Source organism: Echinops telfairi, unplaced genomic scaffold (assembly GCF_000313985.2).
Source record: "Echinops telfairi isolate 266 unplaced genomic scaffold, ASM31398v2 ScPeMD7_5868;HRSCAF=6743_0, whole genome shotgun sequence".
Classification (NCBI taxonomy): domain Eukaryota; kingdom Metazoa; phylum Chordata; class Mammalia; order Afrosoricida; family Tenrecidae; genus Echinops; species Echinops telfairi.
In genome coordinates this window covers 4513835-4522863 of record NW_022109767.1, presented here as the reverse complement: position 1 = coordinate 4522863, position 9029 = coordinate 4513835, and positions in this window count along the sequence as shown.

Sequence of the window (9029 nt, the reverse complement as noted above, 5' to 3'; positions counted from 1 at the left end):
AAACATTCAGTCTCAGAAACTCATGGGGCAAATTCTATCCTGTCCTACAGGATTGCTCTAACTTGGCATTGACAATTAGTTTGGTTGATTTGAGAAATGGCAGATTAAAACTATGAAGCCATTTGAACAAGCTTCTTCTCCAAATACATTTTTAAAATAAAATGGAATGATATACAAAGGGGAGGATGCATATAGGGACTCTTCATACTCACTGTGTGTGTGTGGGGTGGGGTGGGGGGGGGTGGTTCTGTCAAGTTAAAACAGTTCTAACAAAATAATTCTACTTTAAGAAATAAGATAACTGCTCTTTTGTTTCAGAAATAGAAGGCTAAACGGGAATATAATAGTAATGCAAAATGTTTATGGAGGGCCTGGATGGCTAAAAACCAAGAATTCCAAAAACATTTCCAATATTACAAAAGAGGATGTTTCAGGTCCATGCCAGGGTACGGACACAGGAGTGGCACCTACGAGTAGCACCAGGATGAGAGAGATCTGAACAGTGCCATCCATGACACATTGGTCTCACTTCCCTTCTGCATTTGAAAGCAATGTAGAAATGCCCGAAACCGAGGATGCCTCCATGGGCCCTAGACACTTTAGGAGAGCGGCTTTTGAAGGATACATTTGTCATTTCTATGGATAAGACTCAAGTATTAGAACTTGCAGCTCTGACTTTTCAGGCAACTGAACAGATTTTTTTTTTAATCATTTTGTGGGGGCTTATACAATTCATCACAATCCATACATACATCAATTGTGTGAAGCACACTTATACACTTGTTGCCCTCATCATTCTCAAAATTCGCCTTCCTCTTGGGTTCCTGGAATTAGCTCATTTTCCTTTTTCCCCTCCTCCTCCTTCCCCACTCCCCCCTCCCTCATGAACCTTTAATAATTTATAAATTATTATTATTATATCTTATCTTACACTGCCTGGCATCTCCCCTCATGCACCCCTCTGTTGCCCATTCCCCAGAGAGGAGGTTACACATAGATCCTTGTGAGCGATTTCCCCTTTATCCCCCAGTATTGCCACTGTCACCGCTGGTCCTGTGGGGTTCATCTGTCCTAGATTCCCTGTGTTTCCAATTCCCATCTGTACCGCTGTGCATCCCTGTTGTTGTGTTATTTTTCAAAAAATATAGAAAGAACTTCCTAAGCCAACAAGTTGACTAAATTTTAAGGATTACAAATAAAGGTCTAAGGATGTACTTCTATCAAAATGTCCACGCATCAACATTCCCAGTCTACTCCAATAATTCCTTTTAAAGAATGGGGGTGGGGGGAGGCAAGAAGAAATGAAAGGAACTCGCTATGCACTTAATCAGACGAGACTCGGCTATTTGGTAACTGTCACTTGAAATGGATGTGGTGTCACTTCTTTGGGAATGAATGAAAATGCAGCCCCTAAATAAATGATCAACAGAAACCAGCAGCTGCCGAAGGTAAGGAAGATCGGTGTGGGAGGGGGACAGGCATTATAAAAAGAAATAAGTAAATCAGCCACAGGGTTTTACAACCTGCAATGACAAATCTTGGGGGACTACTGCTGAGTTTATTTCAGAACTTCAGGCCTGTTCTGACTAGTTTAGAAATGACTGCCACAAAGCAACACTGGAACGGACCTGGATCTCTAAAATGTGAATGCACTGGACAAACGGCTGGAATGGGGGGAAAGTACAGGTGTACACTGGCTACAATGTAAGCTCTCTTAGAAGAAGGAGCCCAGGTACCCTAAAGGGTTACATGTTCACCCACTAAAGGTAAGGTCAGTAGTTTGAAACCACCGGTGATCTTGAAGAAGGAAGATAAGGTTGTCTTTTGTCTACTCTTATAAAGAGTTACAGTCTCAGAAACCCACAAGGGTAATACTAGCCTGTCCTGTAGGGTCACGGTGAGTCAGAATGGACTAGATGAATGTGTGTTTGGCTTGGGTGGGTTTGTTTTGTTTTTGGAAACAAGGGCAGCCTGGGTATTGCATGGCATAGCAACCAAATCTCTTGACAAATAGAGGAGTTGACAGTAATGGTGCCTGTCTCAAAGATGGTGGCCCACCTGCTCATGTGAACATGTCATTCTCTACAGTTTCTGGAAATAATCTAATTTCCCATCTCAGGACCTTAAACGACTCACTCCACCTCCTCTACACTTCCCATTCTGGGACTGGAAGCTGTACATTTTACCAAAAAAGTCAAGTCTGTTCCAATTGTGTTGTGTCAGCCATGACTGAACTTGTTAGAAATGGCTTGAATCCTGGTGTATTTGAAAGACAGGAAGCTGCACTTGGCTGTACCTTGAACTGTTTTGTCTTCTGTGCTCTGACAATCGCATTTTCACTTCCTGGACAGAAAAGAGGATGGCAAAAAATCAAAACAAAAGTGAGCAATTCAAGTAGAGACAGAGCCCACAAACGAAATCTGTTTCTGACATCATAGCAATGTCACTTTCACTTAGCTCTTCACTGGGACCCCAAATAGACAAACTCACTGCCATCCAGTTGATCCCCAGGCATCGTTACACTGCAGCACAGAGTAGAACTGCCCTTGTGGGCTTTTGAGATGTAACTCTTTATGGGTCTAGAAAACCCTACGTTCCCTCTGTGGGGCAGCCGGTGGTTTCAAGCTGCTGACCTTACAGGTAACAGCAGCATGTGCATCTATCCTGCATTCGTTCCTTCATCAGCTTTTTGAGATGGAGCAATCAAACTGAATTACTACACAGCGAGGAAGACAAAGGAAACATTTCCAAGCAAAGTAAAACCAGTAAGGCTGGCTGATAGGTTATATTGTATTATAGCTCTATTGTATTATTTCTCACTGTTTTCTTACCGTACATGCTGTGTTGCAGTAGATTTCCTAAAAAGGTAAAAAAAGAAGAAGAACAAGACGAGAAATAGGGAGCTGATATCAGAGCCTCAAGTAGGAAGAGAATGCTTTGAAAATGATGATGGAAGCATATGTGCAAATGTGCTTGACACACTTGGATAAATGTATGGATTGCGATAAGAGATGAAAGAGCCCCCAATAAAAGTATTTTTAAAAAAAAGAAAAGACTTAAAACTATGGACGTAAACTTGACTCTGCCAAGGCATTTGACTGTGTGGATCATGGCAAACTATGGATGATCTTGAGAAGAATGGGGATTCAAGGACACTCGACTGCTCGTGCAGAACTTGTACATGGATCAAGACCCAGCTGTGCAGAAAGAACAAGGGGATAGTTCACGGTTGAAAATCAGGACAGGTGTGCGCCAAGCTTGTGTTCTCTCACCACACTTATTCAATTTGTATCGCGAGAAAATAACCAGAGAAACTGGATTATTTGAAGAAGAATACAGCATCAGAATTGGAGAAAGGACTATTAATAACTTCTAAGGTAAAGAGGACACAACCTGGCTTGCTGAATGTGAGCAGGACTTGAAGCACGTGCTGATGAACATCAAGGATTGCAGCCTTCAGTATGGATTACAACTTAATGTAAAGAAAATCAAGTTTTCCCAACTACACCAAAAGGTAACATTGTAAACAGAGAGAAGATTGTAGTTGTTAAGGACTTTTGCCTTACTTGGATCTACAATCAATGTTCATGGAAGCAGCAGTCAAGAGATCAAAAGACAAGTTGCGTTTGGTAAATCTGCTGTACAAGAGCTCTTTAGAGTATTGACAAGCAAGACTGTTCCATTGAGGACTACAGTTTACCTGACCCAAGCTATGTTTTATTCAATTGCCTCGTACGCATGTGAAAAATTAGACATTGAATAAGGAAGACCCAATAAGAATCAATGCATTTGAACTGTGGTCCTGGAGAAGAATATTCAAGTACCATGCACTGCTAAAAGGACAAACCTATCTGTCTTGGAACAAGTACTGCCAAAGTGCCTCTTCTTAGGGAGACTTAGTCTTACATAATTTGGACATATTGTATGGAGACACCCGTCCCTGGAGCAGGGCATCATGTTGGTAAAGTAGAGGGACAACAAAAGAGAGGCAGACCTTCAAGGAGATGGATTGACAGAGTGGTTACAACAACACACACAAGCACAGGAACGACTGTGAGGATGGGACAAACCTGGGCGGGGTTCTGTTCTGTCATGCATATGGGTTGAATGACACATAACTAAAGAACAACCAGGCTATGGCAAAATATATCTAGAAAGTGAAAGAATCAGTTATGACGAGAAATCCCTTATCAATTGCGAATGAATATGGGATGAAATATAGCATGCTTTACTGTTTTCCAAAATAAGGGTTAATTTAAAACATTAATCTCATTTCTCCTTTTTTGTTGTAGTTAAAATTAGATAAGTCAATCAGCTAAATTAGATAAGTCAAAGAACAGCAGTATGGAAAATTCCTCATAATGGAGTCAATGAGATTGCGGTTTTCCCAGAAATTATTGCATATTGCTCAACCACGCATCTTCTTCTTTCCCATCAAACCAAGAAACCTTTTGAAACATAACAATAGCTCCAGACTGTTGTGAATTCTTGGTGATCATGATGGACAGTGGATGGAGCAATATAGGACAGATCTCTGTGACCAGCCTTCCTAACGCTCCCTGACACCAGGCTGCCACTTGATTTCAGAACCTCAGACACGTACTTTTGTTTGTGTCTGAAGGAAGACTTCTGGTACTTCCAGGTTCCTAAAAATCCAGCTAGTTACTATGACTACATATAAATGTAAAAGACAGATCAATATTTTAATATTTAATTACATATATATACTGACTGCTATCAAACCGGCCAGACTCATAGTGATTCTACAGAAGGGAATGTAACTTCTCCCCGGGCTTCCCAAGGCTGGAAACCTTTATAGGAGCCGACAGTCTCATTTTTCTCCTGCAGAATGGCTGGTGGGTTCTTTGATGATGCTATTACATTAAGTATATGCTTCGGTCAGAGTTTTGGGTGGGTTATACTTAATTGCTTCTGGGTCTAACCTCAAAAGGAGCATGAGACAGCTTCTTGAGTTCAGTTAGTTTATGTAGCAATGCATTTTTAGGAACCGGGATGCAGGACAGTGGAAAATACAATTCATACGAAATAGCATCAGTGGCCCCATCCCTCGTGGAACTCCGGTGGCCAAATGGGCATTTACTCCCCTCCACCTCCGAGCTGGACCCCATGAGCGCAGAACAAGTTCCCACACTTTGCCGGTTCGTCTCTGCAGAGAAGTCCCAGGGCAGTGAGTAAAGAGTCTGATGCAGCATAGGATGAAGGCATCGTGGTGTCCAATTATACCTTTGCAACGATGAGGTAAAGGCCCTTCTTAATTCTGTTACTGTTAAGGAATGCTTTGCTTAAAAAGAAGTGCGTGCATATTAAGTGTTCAATTCTAGAAGCTGATGACTCTATCTTCCAGGAGCACTCTCATCCTAAACGAGATAGAGTCCTTCCCATCTCTTCCAAAATTCTTCATCCATTCTCCCCAGCCTTGTGGCTGAGAGCTCTGATTTTCATCTTTACGTTTGTTTGGTCTGTTGTGCAACTTCATATAAATGAATAAGAAACATCTATTCCTTTGCCACGGAATCGTTTATGCTACATATATGTTACTCTTGCTTTTTGCCTGTCTATGCATACATGAGCCCTGGCGGCATACTATTTAAGAGCCGGGCTGCTAACTGTGAGCTCTGCAGTTTGAAGCAAACAGCTTCTCTGTGGGAGAAAGACTGGACTTTCTACTCCAGTGAAAAGAGCTATAATAATTTCTAGATATGAGGTGTCCATTTTTTTCTCATACACCAAACTTGACAGTCTTCCTTCTCTTAGCTCATTGTTGAGGACTTTAAAATTTTAAGAATGCTTGGTCCATCTGAACACTGTATGGGGCGCAGCATTAAGTGGTGAACTTCAAAGAATTTAACAACCATTCTGCTGCCCTAATGACCAATTTAATATAGAAAGCATTACACAGAAAGGTAGCTTATTATTTCATACCATTAACAAGTTAAATAAGAACAATAAAAGAGGTACACAAAACTAGATCATGAGTTTTAAAATATTTATGAAAAAATATTAAATACTTAACTAAAATAATGAAACTGTTAAGATATTTCCGTATTGCTTATTGATTGCTGTCCTCACTTGAACTATTCTTGGCTTTTATCTGAGCATCATCAGCTGTGTGATTTATCCTTAGCCATCTTTTCCCTGTAGGAGTAGGATCTTACTCCTTGAGAGGTAGGCCAGTTAGGTATTACTCAATTTGTTTGATATATTTAAAAACAGGTGAGTTCTCTTTGGATATATCGTTTATCTTTGAAAAAACCCTTTCTGGTTCTGCTGAACTTACAATTGTTATGACAATATTTTTAGCTCTTTGAACATTTTCAGGAATTGTATGATTCACTCATAAGATCTCGTGAGAATTTTGGGCATTACACAAAGTTGAAATAAATGAGAGCATGTGGTGGTTTGGCACAGTTTCTCTTTACCTTATATGTTTGTTTACTGAAGTAATAAGCACAGGGAATACAAATGTGTTTCACCAATGGCATAACTAATTTTTTTAAATGAATGAATAAATATTATAAGCATTGTTCCATCTAATTTTTCCCATGGACAATATAAACATTACTTTGAGGGCTCAGAATATGTTGTTGCACAGGGGAACCTTATAAAAGAGTAAGGAAGGGAAATTTGTGATTTCCACATTGGGCTGTTGCCTAGACACCCACCTAAGAGAGAACCCTGCTTACAAGTGTCATTTTCACAACCACTTATCCAAACTCAACAAAAAATTAGGTATCAGTTCTGCCAAACCTCTGTGAACTGGCTGAATGCCATCACGGGCATCATTCCTATGAACTTCTTGTGAGGCTTCAGTGACTGTGAAAATGTGTACTTGAGTTTTGTTACACATTTGTTATTAGGCTTTTTCTCAAAAGCAAGTATTCTTTTTGCAGTGCATCCTTTTTAAAAAATCATTTTATTAGGGGCTCATACAACTCTTATCACAATCCATACATACATCAATTGTGTAAAGCGCATTTGTACATTCGTTGCTCTCATCATTCTCAAAACATTTCCTCTCTACTTAAGCCCCCAGCATCAGGTCCTCATTTCCCCTCCCTCCCCGCTCCCCCCTTCCTCATGAACCCTTGATAATTTATAAATTATTATTTTGTCATATCTTTCCCTCTCCGATGTCTCTCTTCCCCCACTTTTCTGTTGTCCATCCCCCAGGGAGGAGGTCACATATAGATCCTTGTAATCAGTTCTCCCTTTCCACCCCACCCATCCTCCATCGCCAATCTCACCACTGGTCCTGAAGGGATCACCCACCCTGGATTCACTGTTTCCAATTCCTATCTGTACCAGTGCACATCCTCTGGTCTAGCCAGATTTGTAAGGTAGAATTGGGATTATGATAGTGGGGAGGAGGAGGAAGCATTTAGGAACTAGAGGAAAGTTATATGTTTCATCATTGCTACACTTGTAGTGCATCCTAATGAAGCTAACACACGTGTATTACTGAGAGGCCGTAGACAAGTTCTGTGCGGTCATCCTGTGATTACAGAGACATGTTTAAATGCAGTTTATTTTGAATAAACTTGAGCACGTATGAACTGGAAATATCATAGCAATATGTTTTGACAGCCTTGTACATATAAGTCATATACATATACAAATATATATATATTACACACAACACAAATACATCTACATACATGTATGCATCACTTATCTGACAAAATTGAACAGTGTACTCCCCAGTAGTCTTATCGTGTTTTTGTTGTTGATGAGTTTTAAAGGGAAAACAGCTCTATTTTGCTTATTCTTTTACCATCATAATGTTAAAAACCATAACCTCTGGCTCTGGGAGATCTGCCCTCTGGGTAGGACACAGGTATATCAACTCCTGCTGCTCAAGTGGGCAGACAGACAGTGGGGCTGGGCGAGCTCCCCTCCTCCCCTCACGTCCTCTTATTCTGCGTCAGCTGCTGCCACTCTCCATGCGGTCGCCACCACCAAACCCAGTCCCGTGGCCTCTGCCAGGGCAGCAGCAGACACCACAAGGACAGCCAGAATGGTTTCCCAGAATGTCTCCCACAACCTCCAGAGCATCCAAGTTCACAGCATGTCTCAGAGACATTCAAAGACACGTGACTCTATATTCTTGTCTCCCCATGTCCTCCAGTCATACAATTTAGGTGAAATACTTCATTATAATGAAACTCAATCAGGTACTGAATTCTGTGATCTTACCTAATAAAACTACTGGAACACCTGCACTTTTTTTTCCAGTGTTCTAACTTGCTTTAAATGTTCATTCAAAGCTTTTCCAGCATCTCTGTCTAATCCCTGTGGAGCACTGTTTTACTTATCTAGTACCCATATAAGAAAAATACCACAAATTGGTGACATTCACCAAAGGAAATTTACTTTTCCACAATTAAGGAGGTTAGAAGTCTGAACTGAGGGTGCCAGCTCTAGAATTCTCTCTTTCTATTTACTCTGGAATAGAGTAAATATTTACTCTGGAAAAGAGTCTCGTCTCTTTTCAGCATTTAGTCCTTGGTTCTCTGGTAGTTACATCATTGCATGCCAACTTGGTAGATACGTGTAGGGGTGGAGTCGAGCCCATCAATCAGGGCACAGCTTATTGATGCCTCCTTGTGGGGGTGTCCTTCTCATGAGGATCCTGGGAACTTCCTCTCTCTTTTCTGTTGACAAGTCCTGTGGAGACTTGCTGCCTGCTGGGAGAGCTTCTCTCTCTCTTTGCTTCCCCTTCCTGTTGAAGCTTCACACACAGAGAGCTGGAGAAACCATGTGGCGACCCCCTGCTAGCACTTAAACACTTCCACCGCCCTTGGATCCACAAGACTTTGCACCCGCCAACTATGGTCTTCCTGAATTTGCATCACTGCATGTGACTATGTGAGTCTGAAGAAAGACTTTGGGTATTGGATTTATGGGCTAATATCAGATTTATAGACTTGATCTGGATTGGGCTGGGATGTTTTCTTAATGTACAATTACTTTTTGATATAAAGCTTTCTTATACACATATGAGTGTGTCT